Consider the following 22,362-nt stretch of genomic DNA (forward strand, 5'->3'; position numbering starts at 1 on the left):
CCACACACCCAAATTGCTAGTTGGTATCACAATTTCAGTCCCCTGACACCCCTTACACAAACATACACTATTCACCACCAAAAAAAGTAAAACCAGGAGGGTAGTCTTTGGGGATTGCAATGGAAGTTAAAAAAACACATGCACCATACACACAAAAACGAGCAGCAGATGACTGATTATACCTTCCAGCAAGTTGCAGAAGGAAACAGTTTACAGAATGTGTTGCCTCACAGCTCTTCCATCTCTCCATCACCTCCTTTTCCTTTCTTTTCTGCTCTGGTCTCTGTAGTCCTCATTTCATAAGCTGTTGTAGCCCAGAGCAGAATCAGCACCTTCCAAGAGCACCAGCAACTTTAAGGTTCACTTTAACTCTTTCCAAAACAGCTCCGTGTCTTTTAGCAGGAAATACAACAGATAAGTTGCTACTGTGTTGGTTTGTGTGGTAAGAAAATGTAAGCTGGCAGCTAGGTTATCATCTACTCATCCTAATGAGCACTTAGCTCAACTTAAAATACTGCTATGCTGCAGAAGAAAGAAATTGTGATCCTCTAACTTGTCAGAAAATGAACAGTATGACCAAGCTAAGTTGTGAGACTCATTAAAGCTTGTTGGTCATTCAGTTCAGTAAAATAAAGGCAATAAACGCTTACTCAGATGAAGATTTTGTTTTAAGCTCTCCGAAGGATTTGGCCCCCAAGTCCCACTAGAAGTAAGCTTCAAGCCCCAGAGGTGGTTTTGAAAATTTTGTTTAGTGTAAGCTGTATTATCAGCAGAAATATGTATTAATGCGTAAACGTTTATCTTGAAATAGGATCCATTTTTTAGGAAGATGCGGGTGATGTCATCTTTTTACAGAAAGAGGTATTATTTCATAAATTATAGCTAACTACTCAGTAACTTACACTGGGTTGAAATTAAAATGAAAATGTTCTGGAGTGTATAGCTCTTCCTGAGATGTATGAAATACTAGGCTAAGCATCAAAAGCAGGATACCAGCTCAGTTCTAAAACAAGGAAAATGGGCAATGGACTTGAACGGTGCAGGTTTATAGACCAGCTCTGCATTTACAGAATGAATTATGTAGATGATTTAAGAGGCATTTTCTCTTACCTTTTTAGGTTCTGAGCATTTTCTATGGGAAAATCATATCAAGCATAGAAAGAGTTCAAAAAATTCTGAGGTACTGGAAAAACTAGCCTAAAATAACAGATTTACAGATGACCAAGCCACTCCAGCCAGCTGTGTCACCTTTCTCTCTACCTCATCTAATCTATCTTGCCTAAGACAGCTGCAAACTGTAACACATTGAATCTTCTTTTACTGTGTGTTCAGGGTGGTCACCTTCTTCCACCCAGCTAAGCCAGAAGGGAACTCAGTGCACAGCTTGTAAACACAATTCCTTTGGAGTCTGCATGGGAGAGGTGGTGTTTTTCCTGAAGCCACATCCCAGGAACTTCTCTCTTTAAATTGCTTCCGTAGCATCATTTCATAGTTCCTCATAAAAAAAGAAGATGGCTTCCTTACGGCCTTCCTGGGCAAACAATGTGTGAGAGAAGCTGTGATCCTTTTGACCTTTTCCTGCCAGAAAATTTTTTATCCTGTTGAGGGACTCAAATCACATTTCCTGGCTGGAACTTGCCTACGCCACACACTTCAGTGTTCAGAGCAGGTCCTTCCTGCCACCTTGCCCTGCAATCCCACATCATCCTTCAGTTGGGGTCCCCAGCTTCACTTCACACACTAGTTCTTTGCAAGACTTTGGCCAAGTTTCCAGTCACCAGGTTTCTTCACTTGCTTGGTTTGTATCTGTCTGCAGTCTTCCAGCCTCCCGTGAGTGTCTGGACTAAGCCCTTACAGCCTGTTCCTGTTTAGCTGAACATAGGATACACTGCAGTAACTCTCAACAGCATCCTGACCTAGAGGCTCTTTTACCAAAAATACCTGTCTTACAGGCACTCTCGCTGCTGGTGAGCCAGGGATGGGAGGGGAATTCACAGCTCCCTTAGCATCAGCTCTTAGATTTATTATTTTAATGCAGGTAATTTGGTGTTAGCCAAAAGCTGCTGTCAAGAACATTTGAGAAACACCATCTCAGACTGATGTGCCTTGAGACACTGGCTCAGCAGACAACTCTCACTGGTACTGTTTTAAAAGTCTTTAGTAGCGTTTATGCTATTTACACTAATTCTTATGAAGTCCCATGTAACACGTCAAAGGCAAAACATGCAGGTTTTCCAGACTGCAACATTTTTCATGTAGTGGTGGTTTTAAGAGAAGGGTTACAGCCAACCTGAATTCAAACAGAATATAGCGTAGCATATCTACATCTTTAAACATGACAGCTTTGTGGGGTACAACAAATGCCTGACTTCACAGATGCATGGAAATTCAGACTGTAAATCCATTAATTTAGCATGTTGGGGAGTGTAATGAAAAAATAGCTATACCCCCCATTCAATGAGATTATGGCATACACTTACTATGCAAAGTATTATTTATCTACAGTCTTATGTATTTTCCTTGGGGCCTGAAATCCACGTCTAAAAGATAGAAGAGCTGAAATGTTGTCTAACATGCAGAGTTCTTTTTTTGAAATGTGATCTATAAATAGCAAATTTCAGCTGTAAATGTGTACCAATAGCAACTAACTCTTGAACTAACCATTGTGGAATACAGAGAACTACCATTTATCAGCCTGAACAAATACTTTTACATTTCAGGGTCTTCATTTGGGGCAAACTTTTTCTGGGTTCAGTTTTCAAGGATTTTATTTTATTTCTGCTCAAAGTGATAAAAAATGATCCACAATGAACTTAGCCAATATAGCACCACTAAAACTAGTTTCTAGATAGCTCATTTTCTGTAAATCAAATTACAATTGTTAGTCTTATTGTGCGGTTTGCATGATTGCAAGAGAATTTAAAAACACTCAGCAAATTTGTGGAAATCCAATGACAAACTTACTGAGCTAAAAGTAGCTAAAGAATGTTGAGCATGGGAGACTGCAGCCTAACAGAGCACAGATGACAGTCTTAGTTTAATGATTCATCTTAATAATGACCATGGAGAATTAAGAGATCTAATCCACCTATAAAAGACACCTTCCCAGTATTTGATGTTCTCTTCTAAGGCAATACCAATTAATGCAATGGAGTGAAATCTGAACCACAGTGGAGAACCACTGAAACACTGGCTCTGGTCAGGGAGTACCACCATGTGTTAGGAAAAGCTTTGGAGTTGCTAGTATTGGTTGGAGGGTGTTTTTTTTTTAAGAATTACTGCTCTGATGCATAATGTGGAACACTAATCTAAACTTGAAGGGCCATAATCTGCCATGAACTCCACCATCATAAACTCCGCAAGTTATCTTACATGCTGGAACAGCGTCAACCAGCAAGAGCAGAACGCATACTTGCATCAGCACAACCAAAAAGAATTTGGGTTAAAGTTTGGCTTTTAGAACCCCTTCTGTTCTGATGTTTACAAATTCCTATATACAAATGGCTGCCTACAAATTCAGTGTTCCCAAGTGCAAGAGGGACGTGTTTTTTTCAATAGGCGATGTTTTAGATTGTCTTGCTTGCCAGATCCAAAAACTGTGCTAAAAATTGGTATTTGGATTAAAACAAATCTTTCAATCTTGCAGTGATTTTAAAAGGCAATCCTACATGTAATTTACAAAGTCAATTGGATGTAGCCTCAGATACAAATTTTAATTAGTTTTCCTTCCAAATATAAGGGTAGCATAACTAACACTCTACATATGTATTCAGTCCATCAGGTTGATTCCTGCTGGAGGAGCGTTTTCAACTATTTTAAGCAAACATATATATTTCATATATATATATGAAATAGCAAACTATTCATGCCTTCATAGGCTGGGTTTGTAGTGTAAAAAGAATGGTGACTCTTGCTTTTAAAACAAATCGTTACATGTTTGCTGCTGTTTTTCCCAGAGCCCTTTGCACACCTTTTTCTACCAAAACCAGAACAATCTGTTCTTTTATAAAAAAAAAGAAATAATTGGGTTAACCCTGATCAGAGGCAACTTTTTGTCTTTTTTTTTTTTCTTCCTTTGCAACCATTTGTACCCCAGAATTGCAAGAGCAGAGACTGAAGCTGTAGCTGAGGAAAAAATTTCCAAGCCCAGTGACTTCAAATGAAGAGTAGGGCTGCAGTGGCTCTCCCGCATCAGATGGTGTATCAGGCTGACCTGGCTCAGGGGCTCATTGCAAATGTAGAAGGTGTGAGCTAGGTTACAAGGGAGCAAGCCAGCTGTGTTAGCTCAGAAAGCTAGTAAGTTGTGGTGTGCCAAAAGTTGGGAGGGCAGCCCAGGGAAAGATTGGTGCTAAAGTTGCTGGTTGTGTTTTATTGAGGCCTTCAGTACTGGAGACAGCCTGAAACGGAGGCTGGAACAGTTGATCTGGGAGGGCTGTCTCAGTATAGATGTTTTATATTATGTTCAGTGTAGTACATTTAGCAGGTGTATACTTCCCATGCTTCCTAAACCCTGTTTGCTCAAGTTTCACCGACACTGGGGAGAAACAGCTAACCCAGACAAAGACTACTCACCCAGTGACATTTAATCCTCTGCAGTATTTTGGAAGCCCAGGTCCAGCCAGTGCCAAAATTGCAGGGCACGTTTTCGATACTGGTGTGCAGAAGTCCAGTTTTTGTAATGTAACTGGGGAAAAGTCATGATTCAGTAAGTTGAACCAAACAGCAGGTTTTTTCCTTGCTGAGGGTAGATGACTCTGTACCTCTCCTATCCTGTTGTTCTTAATATCTACCACAGGGAGCAACCTAATATGCATTTGGTTCCTTTTTGAGTGTAAAGCTCAGTCTAACCAATTTTTAACAAGTATCTTCTAAGCAGAACCACTGGATTACATAGGCTTTTCTACCTGATTGCTCCTCCCCCATCACCCTCACACCCTTGCCTCCTACTGTTGCATCCTGCAGCACATCCTTGCCCAACTGTACTCAAAAGTATACCAGGAGACTCCCCTGAAAACTAACAAGTTTTCTTTTCTGGGCATCAGAAAGGTTCCCTAGGCTGGCAGTGCTCTGTGAAACTGCTTGCAGAGGGCCTTGCATGGGACTGGGAGCAAGAAGATGCTTTAGCAGTTTTGCTTACAAATGTTTTAGCACAGTCAAAGCAGCATGAGCTGGGTGACCTATGAGCATAGGGGTGCCTGCCTGGCGTCTCCCCAGGTCTCTTGTGTGCAAGAGAAGGTCTGCAGAGCAGTGTGAAACATATTTTTTTAACTTTTCCCAGTATGTAGGCTGTGCCACTTCAGAACTTTCAGAACTAAAAACACTAAAGGGAAAAAAACCCTCCCTTTTTATAGCCTACTGTCTCGTTGAAAGTGATTTATGAAATGAAGCTTCCTGCCCACCCAGTGCACAGAACAAATACAGACAGTGCTTTGAAATAACTACAGTACTATGCTATTTTCAGTAATATTTAGCTCAGACTTAGCCAAGAAAGCCCACTAGGCTTAGCAGACAGACATAAAAAGAAACGCTCTTTCTGCATTTTTGTGTGCACATGCATCTATTTTAGGTTTTACTCCTCTTTTCTCTAGTTGCATAGCTGAGTATCAATGCAGCAAAGTTCCAGCTCAGGGAAGTGCTTTAAGCCCACTTCTCAGGACAAGAAACAGCTCTTGAGCATACAGCTAATTTTAAGTGCCTTAATAAAGGTAAGCATGTGCTTACATTGAGCTACTTTCATTTATTGTGAGACATGTTGAATTCATTCACCTCAGTAGCAGTGGAAAATATTGTGGTCCATGTATAACATAATTTGATTATATTTTGTGTATGTTTAGGAAGTACTTTTACCTTTTCTCTGACTGTACCGTTTTGTGTTGTCACAAAATTATTACCTGTCACAGCTGGCATCAGAATTACAGTGGAGGAGGAAGTTCTAGCTGACACTGCCTTGGCCATCACAAACTATATTTTCTTTACACCCCTTTCTTCCTTGTCAGCAAATTGAGCTGTAACTTGTTTTCATAATTACATTTAAAAGAAAAGATAAAACCAAGCCTACCAAGTCGTTTAGGTCTGTCAAGTCCATTTCTCCTGCCTTCGGCAGTGGGTGCCTATGGAAGACTAGAAAATCAGACTGAGCATACAGTCATGGTTCTCCAAAATACTCTTCCCTTTTCCCTGCTGATTTGGAGGTTGGACTTCTTAAGCCAGCAATGTTATTTTTGCACTAGGTGGACTTTTATTTGAAACAGTCTAATACTTTTGAATACACGCAGAGCTCAAGCATCCACTCTTACAGCAAGCAGTTTCACAGTTTAATGGGATGCAGTATCACCAAGCATCTCCTTGGCTTGTTTTGAACTTGCTTCTCCTGGTTCTCTGATACTGCCTGGCTTTTGTGGCATGAAACACCAGATTAGAGGTTGTCTTTCCTCTTCCTGGTGCCGCCCAACCAGTCACAGAGCGCCCTGTCATCTCCTGGCCTCTCAGGCTTTTATTTTCCTTATTAAGAGTCCTCCTTTGTTCAGGAAACTCTCACTTGAGTAGGCAGTTCTGTTGGCACCAATAAAGGTGCACTGAGTGCTGGCAGGATCACAGCATTACTCAAGACCAAGAGAGCAGTGCTGCATTTAGGTATTGTGGGTACTTGTCTGTAGTGAGCATCACTGCCTGCATCTGCACGTCTGGATCCTTAATGTAATCCAGTGCCTGTCATAGTTCTGCGGAAGTAGAGCTCCTGCCACTTGGGTTTCTTCTCTGAGATATGTGGAATACATATGCATTTCAGTTTCAACTGCTCCATCATGGTAGTATCCTCTCACATAGACAAAGTATCTGTAAAGCTTACCAGCTTATGCCAGTTCACCACCACCACTCTATCCCCCTCCTGCCTCCATTTTCTAATTTTCCTGATTCAAGTTGCTTTTATTATTCTGACCAAGCTCTGGGATCCATCTCACTGATGAAAGAGACATCAGCAGTGCAAAACTATCTAGAAATCTCATCATGTTCAAAACACAGTAAGAAAGGTCTCTCTTTTTGGTGTTCCCACGCTGTTAACACGTGGTTTTCTTATTGTGGTTTACTTTATAGATCAAAATCATGTGCTGTATTAGGAAGTGCTGTGGAAGGTCCATTTCTCATGATAGTTTAATCAGATGAGATCCTTTAGAACATACATTAAAAATACATCAAACAAAATTATTATTATACTTCACTATCTCTTTTTAAGAGAATGGTAGGAAAGCACCATCGGTGATAAGGATTTGGACTTTGTGTCTGTGTTGCCAAGTAATCAGATAAACTCTCCTACCCAAATAGGTCTCCAAATAAATCTTATTAAAAGATCTTTTAAAATGAGAAATAACATGTCATTTGAGTTTAATGATGTATTAGTTGCATAGTCAGATTTTTAAAATGCTGAGACTCCACTAGATAGAAAAATAAGTAGTAGTATTTAATTTACATCCTACCCATGGCAGTATATGTCACTGTTTATTCTTTCACAGTCAGCTAAGGTAAACTTTTTGATGTATTTTTTCCTCATTTAAAGGCCATTGGGATGTTTTGCATCTTACAGTCCTAAGACCGGAGACGGAGTATGCCTTTTACTGCTCTAAGAAACAGGATAAAAATTTCAAAGGCAGTAAGCTGTGTGCTCTGTAGAACCACCCAGGTATAATGGGATGCTTGGTCCTCAGTCCCATAATTACAAAAAGTAGTTCCTTATCAAAGACTGAGATACTGATTTGCAGACTTTGATACATTAGTGAGATGCATTGCTCCTTTTATGTAGCTGTTTTTCTTCCTTCATCTACTTCAGGAGAGACTTCAACCCAGTACTTTCTGTCATGCATTAGTAACTCTGAAAACATGTTTACTTAAGTACAAAACCACATTAGCTCAGCATTATTGTATGCCTCCAACACACATAAATTACAATATATTGTGGGGTAGGAACTTTGATCGAGAAAAGCCCACACTGAATTAACTTGGAGGTGGGGAGGAGGGTTGGAGCATTAAACGCTCCTTGTCTCCTTTGCCTCTCATCCCAATGATTCTCACTGCCAGTCAGTCTCTCTGATTGCTCACTGTGTCTGCACTGCAGGCTACAAGAAAAGAAAGCACTAACAATAGTAGCCCTAGGAAAATCATGGTATTTCATGGATCTAATCTCCTTCTCTAATATTCATTTCCATACACAGAATCTCAAGTGTTACTTGTAGAAAATCCTCCCTTGCTCTCCCCAGTATCATGTCTCTCACCCTAACAGCATTAGGGTTCTGGAGTAGAAAAGCAGCTTTGGGAAGGAGAAATACTGTAGACACCCACCCCCAAAAATGTAACTTGTAGCCAAGATTTTTTTCCCCCCATTGGAGGGCTTATGCTAAGATTTTTCCCTATCAATACTGCAGGAATCTGGTACAGTGGTAGAGAAAATTATTTAGCCTGGGTAGCGAGGAAGGTGCTGTTCACATGTACTGTTGCTGGTAGAAGACATAGATGGTGAAGGGTGGCCTCAGTGCTCCAGACAAGGCTGCAGCAAGGGCACAGCACACCTTCTGCCACCAGAGATGCCAAGTCCCTGCACACAGTCTAACTGGCACTTACTGGCCAGCCCTCCTGCTTACTGCTGGACAGCCTCTGGGTAGGAGATACACAACACTGAGAAACAAAACCAGCAGGTTTATTTCTTACAGTTCCAATACATTTGTCCTAGTACAATGAGACTTACAGGTCAGTAAGTCTAGAAAGTATGTGGGTCTGTGTGTGTGTGGTGTGGTGTGTGTCCCATCTGATAAAGCAAACAACGCACATCTTCCACTGCTATGCTATTCTTTTCTGGCAGCTCTGCTCATCCCCTCCCAGAGGTCTTTTTGACTACCACTGCATGCTGCACTGAAAGAACTGGCCACTCTCAAGTTGATTCAACTGCCATTGACGCCAGCACCAGAAAGTATGCAAGACACAGCCTTGCTGCCTGGGTGTAATTTAAGAGATTGAGTAACCAATGTCACTTTCCATTGAAGCTGGAAGAAACTTTGCTCCCAATGGAAATGGAAGCAGAAATGAGTCCTTACTTGTATTTGAAGTGATAATTGATTTTGTTGATTAAGCTGCATGATACACTGTTTATCAGCTACTGAGTAAAAGCACAGATTCTTCCTGTGCCAAGCATTTGATTTTTACTTAGTATTTGTAAGCATAGAAATCTAAAGCCAAAAAGTTTGAGAAACTTTACTCTCAAAGTGAGTGACTTGCTCATCTATTTATATATACACAAGTATACAGAGCATTGCATGATAATTTGACTCCGATACTAGCATGTTTTCTGTATTATTCCTCACTTGTTTTTTGCAAGTTAGAACATCCTCCAAGCCCTAGGCTGTATCTTGTGCTGTACATGTTTAAGAGCCATGTACAATAAGAAACTGATACTGCTGTTGTATGCAGCTTTGTCCTTTTAAAGGGTTTGGATCCTGCAAATAAATGATACATGTCTTGTCTAGCAGTCCACCATTGTTGCAATAATCCTGTAAAAAATAACCTTTCAGTCTATTTAGTTTGTGGACTTATTATGAAAAAGTGTATTACAAGTAGTATAGTTTAGCAATATGCAAAAGCAGACAGGAAGAGTACTAAGAATTTTTTGTGCTTTTATTCAGACATTATCTCCCTTTACTTGCTGCTACATCTGCTTTACAGTTTGTAGTTTAATTTACTGTGAAAATTAAGCTACTTTAAACAATAAAGATAGCATGACATTTCAGAGGAATTGTCACTGGAGAGTATCAGTATGTCCCTAGGTGTCACCTAGATTAAAGGTGTCATCTCTCTAGCTCCAGAAGTCTTGTTTAGAAATGGACCCAAAAATAATGAAAAAAGAACGGGTTCATTGCAACTCCACAAACATTCAGGGCAAGGTACCAGTGCAAAATGAGCTGTAACTAGTTCAGCAGTCCTACAGAGTATTACATACATTCCACAGGAACTTTGGCAGCACATCAACCTGTATGCTACTCCACACCAGCCGAGCTAGGGAGGGGTGGGGGCATCAGCAGGAAGGGAAGGCATGGCTTTTGTGCTTGGAAAACACTTGTATAATGAACTGTCAGATCAATCCCCAAAAAATGGCAAGTGACAGTTTATATAATGATATCCCTGTATATGTTGTAGGCTCCACTGAATATACCTCACACAAGAAACAAGGTAAAAATCTGACTCAGTTGAAGCTAAAGGAGCTTTCTTCCTACTAAACAAACTATTTGTTGTGTTTATGCAAATTAACATTGAAGAAACATATAGATTCCATAACATCTGCAAGGAACTGCTGAGACATGTTCAGCTGTTTCCTATGCTGCACGTTTTATTTCTGTGCTCCCCAAGGCTGTCCTGAGAATTGATAATTATAGTTCATAAGCTAATTCACAGCTATTATAGGTATTATACATGCCATAAATTTTATTATATAATATAACCAAGTAGCTGATAAGGGACTTACATCTTGCTTTGTGTTAAACTGCTATGCCACATTATGGTTGTCATGTTGTTATGCACATATTATGAATAAGCAAAAAAGAACTAAAGAATTTAAGGAAACCTTTCCCCAGAACAGGGGTAATTTACAACACACAAGAAAACTACCCATGTTTGTTAGGGAGTATTACCTAGTTATCTTTTCTCTGGTCAGAAAAAAATTATTTAGGGTCACTGCAAATGTTATATCCCAGGGAACAAACTGGTTATGACACCACTTCTCATTTTTAGAGAAAAATTCAAGCCAGTACTGCTGATGTATTTCTATATGCTCATACAGGCACCTTTCTCTAAGCCTGCTAATGCATTTGAAATTAATTCTTGGTACAGCAATACAGTTCTTGTAATACCAGAACTGGATTTATATGGTTTTATTAGCGTCTGCAGAAACCATCTAGCAGCATCAGTTTATGCAATAACTTATATTTCACTATATGCAGATCATCTGTGTTCAGTTCCATTGAGTTGTCATGTGCTTTTGCAGGCTCCCAGTACAATACATAGCTCTAAATGATCTAAGATGGCATACTCCCAGCAATTCATCACAAGTACAGCAGGGTTCCCAAGTCAGAGTTCAAATATCACACTTGTCATGCATAAACTTACTGGAAGGAGTTTGCCAAAACCAAAACAGTGTCTGCTGTCAACTGCTGTCAGAAATTACTACTAATGCAGACAGGGCTTTGCTTTAACCTGATGAGGTACAGGGGTAACTGGGCTCAAGCACACTACGCTTTGCTGATTCCCTCATTAAAGCCAAGGGGGCCTTTAGGAGTGCCATTTGAGACATAAGAAAGTGCTGTGCTCACATCAGCAGCCCATCAGGGTGCTGTCACTGGAAATCCTCTTTATGGCAAGCACATGAGCCTGGCCACTTTTAAGGTCCATCCACAGTATCTGGAGAGATGCACTTGATCGCAAATTCATCTAACCCTTTTTGAACCTGCTGGTGCTGCATCCAGTGGCAACAAGTCCCACAAGTTTGTTAGCTGGCTGGCACTGTAAATTGAGCTGTGGTTTCAGAAAGCCATCAGTGTTAACTCGGGGATGTTTTCTGACTGTAACTGCCAGTCCAGAGCTCAGCATTAGGTGGGTACCTATGTTCTGGTTAGTTTTGTCCTTAAATACATCACTTATGTTTATCTACACTGATGCTTCTCTACCTCCTTTTTACCCTTTCACTCTGGGATGAGAGATCCTTATGGAGTTTCTCACTGTCAGCAAAGCATCTGACTACCTAGAAATGCCCAGTGTCATCCATAAGCCTGGATATTTCACTGCTCGCTTCCCTCCCCAGTCATCAATAGGATTGGCTTTATGCCACAGCTTCAAGGAACCCACTCAGCCCTTCTCCCTAGTGACAGGTTACACACCCCGGCTAGGAGTTTTGCAGTCTCATAGCTAAATTCCTTCAGGACTTTCAAGTGATGCCATTCAATCCCAGGGTTTAATCATATCTGTCTAGTATAACTCAAACTGACCTCGCTGCTCTGACCAGTCTCTGCTGCAGAGCACACATGTGATGTCTCAAATACTTTAAGGAGGAGAGCGTGATGCTGTTACTGTTTTGCCTGGCACAACCTTATTATGCCTGAATGTCCCTTTCACACCTTGGTCACAGAGTGGTCCTGTGACTCCTAGGCTGCCTTTCTGCTTTTGAGGAACACAAGGGTGTTTACCGTCAGCTTGATCACCCTTTCCCAAGGCAGTCTGCAAACTGTTCCAGCCCTCCCCATGTTTTGCTATCACCTGGCCTGCCCCACTTGGAAATCCTTGTTCTGCTTTCCCTATAGCATTTCCTTTGCTTCTTTGCTAAACCATACAGGGGCTTCTTAGACCACTTTTCTTTAGTTGCAGTATAGGCTTTGCCCGAGTTTGTAGCACAGTAAGTTTTGAGCAGCTTCCAGTTTGCTCGTGGGCCTCCTTGCACCCTTCAGACCCATGGCCACACGCTTTTCTATACAGCATGCCCCTAGCACACCTGTACACTCAGCAGCCTGACAACAGCTTTTCCAACCGATTATCCTTCCTCCACCAAGTTCAAGAGTCTGGCTGTACTAGGGTTATCTCACATCAGGTATTGCAGTTCTCCTGTCTTACCTGTCAGGCTCTTGGCACTGGTAAAGTCTGCCTTCAGCCCTTCCATTAATGCTGCGTGGCCTTCTCCCCTGGCACCGCAGGCAGTCTGATTTGCCATCCCTGTTTATTACAGTTGTGCTGCTCATACCTGCCCCAGCCTTTCTGGGGAATGCTGAACATCAGACACATCTCCCTTGACAGCCCAGAAGCGGAGCTCCCCTGAGCATGCCAGCTTTTCCCTGGCTTCTCCCCAAGCTACTTCTCCACAGCCACCACCAGTGCCAGCACCCAGTCCTGAGGCAGTTACTGAGCAGCCTGCACCCCACGCAGAGCGTCCCCCCACCTCAAAGGCCCTCAGCCCTCCTCCCTGCCCCACTCCTTAGCCAAGCACTGAGCTCCAGCGCTTGCTGCTCCTTTGGCCTCCATAGCAGGGGCAGACAGCGATTAAGGGATGGTGCCAGCCCCCGGGCTCCCTGCCTGGCAGCCAGTGGTGAACCACCAGCACATCCCTGCTCTCCACCACACCATCAGTATCCACCAGGTCCCCAGCTCCCCCAAACCCAACCGTCTGCTGTGTCAGTACATTTGTTTTGGCAAGCATTACCACCTGCTCACTGGCCACCACGGGGCCAGCAGCCAGCACTCCCACATCACTCATGCCCCATCCTGACCCCAAAGGTCCCACCAGGAAATGTTTTCAAGGGAAACCCTTGTTTTCAAGTTCACCCCTCCTCACCAGCACAGCCACTGCCTAGCCCTAGGCTCCCCCTCCTCAGGGGAGCCAGGGCTATGCCACACCAGCCACCAAAACCACAGTGAGGGAGCTCAGAGACTATCTGGCCTGCAGCTGCCTAAGCACCCTAGTCCCAAGGGAGCAACCCCATCCTTGAGGCCCAGAGCACCTCACCCCACAAGCCTCAACTGGTAACCGGCCACACTGAGCTCCGTGCAAGAACCCAGGGGCTGCCCACTCTATTGCTGGACTGATAACTGTTCTGAGCTCTGGTAATTTTTGCTTGTTAAAGGTTTTAAGTTTCAGAGTAAAAACAAAGTTTACATTTCAGATTAATTCAGTTTCCCCTTTAAGAAAGGGTTTAAGGCATCAGCTGGCCATTGCTCTAGCCTTATTACACTAGCAACAAAACAAGATTTGGTTTCACTGAAACAAACCCATAAGCAAATACATGGGAAGAAACAGCTGACCTGAAGCCCACATAGCTGTCCTGCAAGGTGTATATACTTACCAGCAGAGCCCTTCAAACCAAACTGATGCAAAAAGGCTCAGGTAAGAGAGATACCACCCTTTTATCCTCTCCTGGGTTGGAGGAAGTCCCGCTCCCTTGGCAGGATTAAGGCATCACATGACACAGCCTCCAGCCACCGCTCCCTAATTAAATAATCAGCAAATTCAGGTGGTCCTTGCAAAGTCCCACATGCTCACCTGGCTCTATAGCCACAGCCACCCCCTCTGATCACACATGCAGGCCCCACATTCCCATCATGACTCACCTGAAGGAGCCAGCCCTCCTCCCTTGCCTGCCTTTCCTGAGCAGAACTGTGTCACCTGGACTCATTTGCCGACACCCTGTCTTTGTTGACCCTTGTTTTACCCTTAGATATTCATTCCACAGTGCATCTGTCGGCCTGTCCAGGGTAAAAGCCACTGCAGTCATGTTCTTTGTGAATTTGATCTATGAAAATGTCTTCCATTTCAAACATTGGGGCTCCAATATTGTGCGTTTTCCTTTCTCTGACTGCTGCATGTGGTACGTGAGCAGGCACAGCCCGCACCGGCAGTCGTGGTGGGGCACTAGCATCCTCGTTCATGCCCTGCACATCATTCCAGTCAGTATTTTATCAGCAGCTGCTGGTGAGCCACAAGGACTGCTACAAAGACAGACTTCAGGCAGACGGCATCATGATCCACCAACTGTCAAATTCACCTGACATCTGTGGGATCCTAATAGCTGCCCCAGATGGATGATGCCATATGATGAGCAAATATATATATATATATTAACATCTTCTGATAAATGTACAGCCAAACAAGAGTTTCACATCAATGCCTCTGTGATGTTGGGTTTGCATCACAGGCTGAAGAAGTGACCATTAATTTTATGGTGCCCATGTACACATTGCACCTCCAAGCCATTGAGGCTCCCATTGCTGAAAAGAAAGGGTAGACAGAGTTGTCTTATACACGTGCCTGTCTTCTCTGACATAGATTCCTCTTCCATCACATAGTCTTGAGCAGCTGAGACTACAGAAGCTGTCAAACTCTCAGCTTGCTTAGTATCTTTCAGACACTTGCTTGACGATATACAATGCCTTAGGCTAATCAATACAGACGCAGGTGCTAGTCCCCACCTTTTTCCTGAATTTCCTTGTCTGTGAACTGTATGTATTTATATAAGCTATATGTACTGTGCTAAGTTTGAGCTGTAGTGTGTCAGGACTGCAAACCTGTTGTGAAGCTGAACAGCACCTGTTTGACACCTGTTTGAAGTGATAGACAAAAGCCTTAAAGTTCAGTAGGGGGAAAAAAAAAAAAAAAAAAAAAAAAGCTCCTAGAAAAATGTCAGGCTAAAAGGAAAGCAAGAGAAAGATCAAATAAAATGTAGAATCAAAATACTATCTCTGTTAAGGTCCACCTTTCACAGCCTATTTTGTTCTAGCAGTGCCATAATTGAATTTTCACAGTGGAAATACAGCTGCCATAGTTTTGTTTAACCTTGCCCCTAGTTCTGCCTTGAAACCACCCACTCCAGGCTCATCCTACCTCCCACTGGCTGTCACAGTTCACGCCCCTGGAAATTTGGCCATAGCTCTGGAGCTGAAGAAATATCCTGAGCCCCTTTTGGCTTAGCTCAACAGTGCAGCGCTGCAGTGTGTGCTGGGGAAGCCAAAGGCACGTTATACTACGTGAGGGATCACGGAAGTGTGGGAGATACCTGGCCATGAGCCCTCTGTCTCTGTAGCCATTTTAATAGTGGGGTGCTGTTCTTTGATACTTAGAAGATAAAAAAATGTGTCCTCTCAGTGAGTTGAAGCAGCCCAATTTGCTATGCTTAGCAGATGTTATGGGGAATATGTCCTGCCTCTAGAGCTGCACCAGGCCTGCAGAGCCAGCAAAGGAAAACACTGCCCAGAGTTCCTGCTTGAAGAGTAATTTTTCCATGTATTTTAAGTAGTTTTGTGGGTTTGGAATTTGCATTTCACTGTAGCCAATTGAGTAGAAAGTATCAACAATTATGTTCCTTTTCAATGTAGCCATAATTATATCTACGTTAATGTCATTTGCAGGGTCAGAGTATCTGGGGACTTCATATATGTGAGACTCAGCCTCCCAGTCTTTGTTTAACAAACTTTTACAAGCAAACTTTTTTGTTTCTTAGGATATCCAGGTGCTTATGTGGAAATTTTAATAAATTATTTTGTATTGCTATTAGTATTGTAAACAAAATAAATGTGTGTATTATGATGCAAAGTAACCTGCATATATTTTGGGAATTTCTGCGTTCAGTAGTCCCATGCATCTCCGGATGTAATTTATCAAAAACAGATGTTCTTTATATCACTATGTCTTGTATCAATGTCTATTTAAAGTTAAACTGAGAGCAACCGAAGCCAAAGAAGCATGCTTTGATTTAAATAAATCAAAGCATATCACAGTCATAGCAATTAATAATCCAAGACTGGAGCAAACATGAAGGGTAGGAGCAATCCATTCAGACAGGATTGTTTTTGTTTCTTGCTGTTTTTCTAAAGCTTATTAGAAGCAGCAAGTCTTTGATTAAACTAATTCAACTTCCACAAAAATCCCTCAGCAACAATAGGTATTAAGAGGCTCAATCCTGGCAGGCTAAGCAAACAGCCTGTATAAATCAAGGCTGGGGTTTTGATTATAATGGTCCCTTATTTATGACAGGTCATCGAAAGCCATTCTTCACTTGAATCATTCTCAGCATTATATGCAAAAGCTCCTGATAATGATACAGGATGAGGTCTCAAGCTGTAATTATGTTGCTTGCATCATGTATCAGGCAGAGATATTAATGAACCACGACTCAAGTAATTATAGCTGCAGGAGAGGGAGCCTTGGATTATAAGACAAACTTCAAATTGTACTAGAGCAGCAAAATCAACGTCTGGTTTTATTCCTGTTAAAGTCAGTTAGTATTTTGTGTGCCTTCAACTGGAGGGCTTGTTCTTCCCATCTTCTCCAGCAGACATTTACCACAGTACCAATTGATTGAACATTGTGGTCTGAAGAGGCATCACTGGAAGACAAAAAGTTCAGAAACATTTTTGAGACATAGCAAACGAGTGTCCTGTTGAGAGGCCCCAGTCTCCAACGCAGATGTAAGGGGATCACTGAAGGAGAAAGTTACTAGTGAAAAATAGCAGAAAATTCAGTTTTTGTTTAGAGTAGCTGAGAAAGTCTCACCCAACCTTTCATCTCTTTCTCCTGAGAATTTTTTCTTTAATAGTGGCAGATACACAGCACATTTCTAAGAAGAAAACACATTTTCATATCACAAAGCTAAAATAGATATTATTTCGATGAAACAATGATGATTCCCTTTTCCTGTAGGTGTAATTATTTTGGAACCAGGAATATATATGTTTGGTTGGTTTTTTAATTACTTGTAAACATCCCCCCAATGATCTGAAAGAATAGTACAACATCACCACTGACAGCATACTTGAAGGCTGACTTAGGAAAGACACCATGTCCACAGGCCAAAATGATGCGCTCTGCTGCATGCATGCAAGAAGGGCTGAGCAGGATGCAAGTCAGCATGCAGGAAGAAGTGTGGAGGCATTAAGCAACAGACTCATCACATTTTCTTCAAGCAGTAGGTTCATCATGCTTTCTACAATACGTTATTCCTTTGCTTTTCTTTCCTTTGCCAGCTGTATCCTGATCTGCTCATTCTGAACATGGGAAAAAGAACTCTGCATTTTCAGAGAGGATGGCTCCATTGGAAACATTCACAAAAGCTGGGGTGGTAAAGTGTTGGTGAAAGCATCATTATAAACCTAAAAAAAAAAATAATACTGCAGTCAGAACCTTTTTTTCCATCCAAAATGTATTCTTGAGTTTATCTGAATAATTTATGGTAATTGAAAAAGCCAGGGAAATGGGGGTGGGGGTGTGGGGGGGTGTTTATCCACCTTTTTTATTTTTAATACATCTCTTTTTGTTCCAAAAGGACTTTTCTGCCTGATGCCAGCTCCAAGAGCAAGTCATAATCTTGACTAGCAAGCATTGCCCCTCATTCCTAACAGCACCTCTTCGCTCATCTGCAGAGCCAGCGCTGAAATGGTTGGGAACATAAGCCATTAGGTAAAGTGTTGGGAAGGTCTACATATAAGCCTGTTATATCCGTACCCACTAAAAAAGAAATTAAAATTATTAAAGAGTACAGCTATGCTTAGTTTAACTAATGACCCAAATGGCAAAATTGAAGCATTTACTTGTTCTCCCCTTACCACTCGAGCAGCAGTGCCTTGCTCTATCAGATATTTCAGCCATTCGGGAGCCGCTGTGATGTTGCATGTCTCAAGACAGCATGTGCCATCATGCAGCACGGACTGGTGCAAATGGTCTGTCTGCTCTCCAACGACTGCACAGGCACCCAAGGGGACGGGGAGCAGACAGCAGCTTTTCTCCTCTTTTCAGCAGACACTCAGAGGTCTGGTACTTATTATCTTCTGAAGAAAGGGCACAGGTTTCTGCAAGCAACTTGAGCTCGTATCAGCACTGAGATCACAGCGCATGATGTAACTGGTCAGTTCAGAAAGACAAATTGCCTTGAAGAGGAAAACGAATGCAATGCTCCAACCCTCTGGCTTAATTGCTTTCTGCTCCCATCGGCAGGCTGGGGTTTGGCAGGCAAAACACGAACCGAGGCAAATGGAGACGCTTCATGTGAGAGGAGGACGTAGCCCCATCTAAGCCAGGAGATGATATATTGCTTGCAGAGCTGACTGTGAAAACAACGGCGCCTAAATAAAGCTGTGAATCATCCCCCTGTCTCACACCACTTCCACTGGAGTAGTTTCACTCCTGAAAAAATGTGGCAAATCCTTTGATAGCAAACACTGCAAATAAATATGTCAGTCCAGGCAACTCTTTGGACAGACTGTAGGTAAGTGCATATGTGTCCCCACAACCCCACTGGGGTGGCTGCTCCCTTGCAGCGGTGCAGGATGGGACCATCTCCACCATCAAATTGAAGTGAAAAAAATCTTGATTTTTGGTCCGGTTCAGATGCCTTCCAGACCCTGAAATTACTAATAATTTTCTAAGCAGAAAAAAAAGGCATGTGACATTTACCTTGATTAATGGTCGACACTGAATATGAGTGGTGCTGGTGGTGTGGCTAGGGATAGGTTTTAGAGTCACTCCGGTTGCCTTCAGGGCTTGTGGTGCAGGCTGTCACACCAGAAGAAACACCTGAAGGAAAAACCATGAGGTTAATTGAGCTAGTTCTGACTGTACTAACCAGGGAAACCTAATGTGCTTTAGTTTTTCAGTGAATACATTGAGTAAAAAAATATATCCCTACAAGCTTATCGTGCGTATTTATTTTATTCATTTTTTCTTTGTGAGATGCAACTCCCATGTATTTGAGCTCATCTTCATTTAATTTAGTTGGAATATCGGGGGGATGAAATGGGACAGTGGATGTACCTCATAACTACAATCTGCTCAGTCTTACCTAGTCACTGAAATCCAAATGCAGTTCACTTTGTGCCTCACTTAAATTCTGAAAAACAAGAGGGCAGGGAAGTAGAGAATGGGTGAAGTAAACCCATGCACTTTCTAAAGTGTGGGGGAGAACCATATATACATAGGTCAATAAATAGAGCGCCCATTTGTGCTGCTGTGCACTTTGAGAGGTGTTCTGCTCCCCTCGAGGTAGAAAAACATTTGGGTTTTTTGTAAACTGTTTTGTAAACCTTGGACAAAAACAGTATGATTTGAAATGGTGGTGCAATACACTTTTCTACGTGAAATTAGCAAGCAAACTCTGTGAACCTGAAACAGACTTCGCCAAATTCACAAAACCTCAACCACCACAAAGTTTGCCCACCTCTAACTGGAGCTCCAAGATCATGTGAAGGGGCTCGTGGAATGGTGCAGAGTAAGCCTGAGATCTGGGGAGGGTATTAGAAAGATGAATATTTTCTGAATATATAAGAGAGAGATTATCAGTGGAAACTTTCAGTATCCTCCATTAGCTATGAATAAGAACAGCAGAAGAATTGCTGTTTTGAGTATTGGCCTGTCAACAGAGATTTGGCTGAGTTTGCAGGCTCCTAAAGCCTGAAAATCCTAGAAGCCCCTTAGTAACAGAGTTTAAGTTTAGTACTATAAAACAGCTAGCTCAGGCTTAAGGAAATCACAACCTTAGCAGTACATCTGTAAAATCCAGGAAGCCATGAACCAAGCTGATAGAAAACCAAAGACACTGCAAATAGTTACAGCTACAAAGTTACTGCCTCCTGTCTTTGACAACGGTACAGTCACACTTGATGCAAGAGAGAGCAAAATCACACTTTCACCCTGAGAGCAAACAAGTGCAGCCTGGTGCACACAGCCGCTGTGTGCTTTTGTAGGCACAACTGCAAGCTGGATGTGGTGTACCCCTTTTAGAAGGCGTGTTGCCCATAGACTTTCTTGCTTTTACATGAGACAGTGATACATTTGTCAATATTCTTTGAATTCATTGGTGGAAGTCAACAGAGACTTTATTTCTCCCGTTATTTCACTGGAGGAATATCAAAAAGGACTGGGGAAAGTTGTTAATCACAGACCAATTCCCCTACAGGTCTTAATTTACAGGGCCAAGAGGAGCTGAATCTGACTGTTTGGAAGAAATGAGAGAGGCTGCTTTTGGGTTGTTTGAAAACATGTTGACTGTCACCGTGAAGTCTAGCCCAGGGCTTGCTATTTCAGTGTGCTCTTTTTAATGTCCTCACAAAGTCACTACATATTCACTGGACAAGAGACCAAGCCTTTGGCAGCACAAGTTTGCAGGTAGAAGAGGTCTGAGAGTTTGGCAGTAGCTAATCTGTGGTCATCATTTAAAACTTGACCAGAGATACAATTTAGAATAAATAAATTTCTGCAGTGAAGCCATGAAACTCAAGAGATGGTGACCCAAAGAGCTGCAAGGGCTGAGGCAGTCTTTCTTAAAGTTTCTTAAACCACTCATCATGCATATAAATATAATTTTACCAAAAAGCTGTTTGCTTTCAAATTCTTTCCAAAATGTGGTGGACCGTGGATAGTTAAAAATTTGTTCTAATGTTAATGTTAAGAAAATGTACACTTCACTTAAATAACGGTTTAATAATGATACGTAATGGAAAATAAGTCAAAGCAAAAAAGACAGCATTGTGTGTTTTGTCCCCTCTCACACATCATGTGTTTTTCAGATGGTTATCTGTAGCTGGATTTTGTTGTCCCCATTTAAGCTATCTGACTGCTGAGCTGCAACATCCCAGCACTTGGAACCCCGGCCGTGCTTATCCTTATGCCAGTAATGCAAAATGGTATGTAGGATGTGCATAGAAGAAAGAGTCTTCAAAGATGTGGGACAATTTAAATGATGCTACAGCACTAAAGGACGGAGGATCAGGGACAATCTGAAGCACTGTCCCTCCAGCTCTCCCTTCTGAGTGCAAAGAGACATAAATTAGTGTAACTTGACACTTTGGGGAGTAAATTAGCAGTATGACAGCTCACATCTTTGTTGAATACTGCTTCTATGGCAGAGGGAAAATAAGTGTGATAGAACAGTCTATGTGGATGAGCACAGGAGAATTTTAATATATGTGACTTCATTTTTTGGCAAGTTATTTCTTGCAGCAGTGAAATAAATACTCCACAGTTACAAGCTCATTGACTTCTCTTATCACCAGCAATAAAGAAAAAGCAACTGCCTTAGCTGAATATTTTTTTTTTTGCATTGCTGTTTCCAGGAAAAAAAAAGAAACATGCTGTTTTGGGGAATTAAATAGTGTATTTAATGTAAGTAGCATACCAAGAGCAAGGGAATGCATTATTTTTTCCAAGTTGTTTACTGCAGTTTTGACATGCATATATTATCCTGTTGAAATGTTAAGTAAGAAAGCAAAATGGGGAAGACATCAGGAAATTTATCAGATGGCTTTGCAGGAGAGGTAGAGAGTGGACTGATTTTCCATTTACAGCTGGATGCAGTTTTAATAAATGCCAGGGTATCTAGGGGGTCTGGGATAGCTGACTATGCTAGAAATGTTTTAGTGTGGTAAGTCATTAGGAGAATGAAGTTCTCCTTCCTGTACTTAAACGGGATTATTAGAACGGTCAGAAATCTTGAAGGAAAGTAATATCCCCCAGTAAAAAAACACACTTTTGCAGAATTTTGCTGAGAGCTTTCCTTTCAGAATCGCACAAACACAACTTATATGCCATTGCATTTAAAAACAACAAAAAAGTGGAGAAGCATATTATTAATTCTCATTTGTTTTTGCTTAAGTCTTAAAACAGAAGAAAGATGTTGATCAAATAGGAAGATTTCAGCTTGCTTGCAGCTTTTTCATGGAAAGGACAGAATTTTGCTGCTGTAAGAACAGTACATATAACATACAGTGACATAACATAACAGTACAGTTAAAATCATATTAAATCTGTGAAGAGTGCCACCAAAGCTATGGCTGGGACTGCCTATTGCCAGCCTGGTATGACCT

The 22,362-nt window shown here is 41.8% G+C and overlaps 1 long non-coding RNA gene across 1 annotated transcript; it reads left to right on the forward strand.

Moving 5' to 3' along the window:
* The first annotated feature begins 609 nt into the window (after positions 1 to 609).
* On the forward strand, positions 610 to 21,574 carry LOC119153962. The gene is made up of 3 exons (XR_005106276.1): positions 610 to 2,139; positions 8,849 to 17,627; positions 17,832 to 21,574. It is a non-coding gene; the product is annotated as an uncharacterized LOC119153962 (long non-coding RNA).
* Positions 21,575 to 22,362: the final 788 nt, after the last annotated feature.

Source organism: Falco rusticolus, chromosome 9 (genome assembly GCF_015220075.1).
Source record: "Falco rusticolus isolate bFalRus1 chromosome 9, bFalRus1.pri, whole genome shotgun sequence".
Lineage (NCBI taxonomy): Eukaryota > Metazoa > Chordata > Aves > Falconiformes > Falconidae > Falco > Falco rusticolus.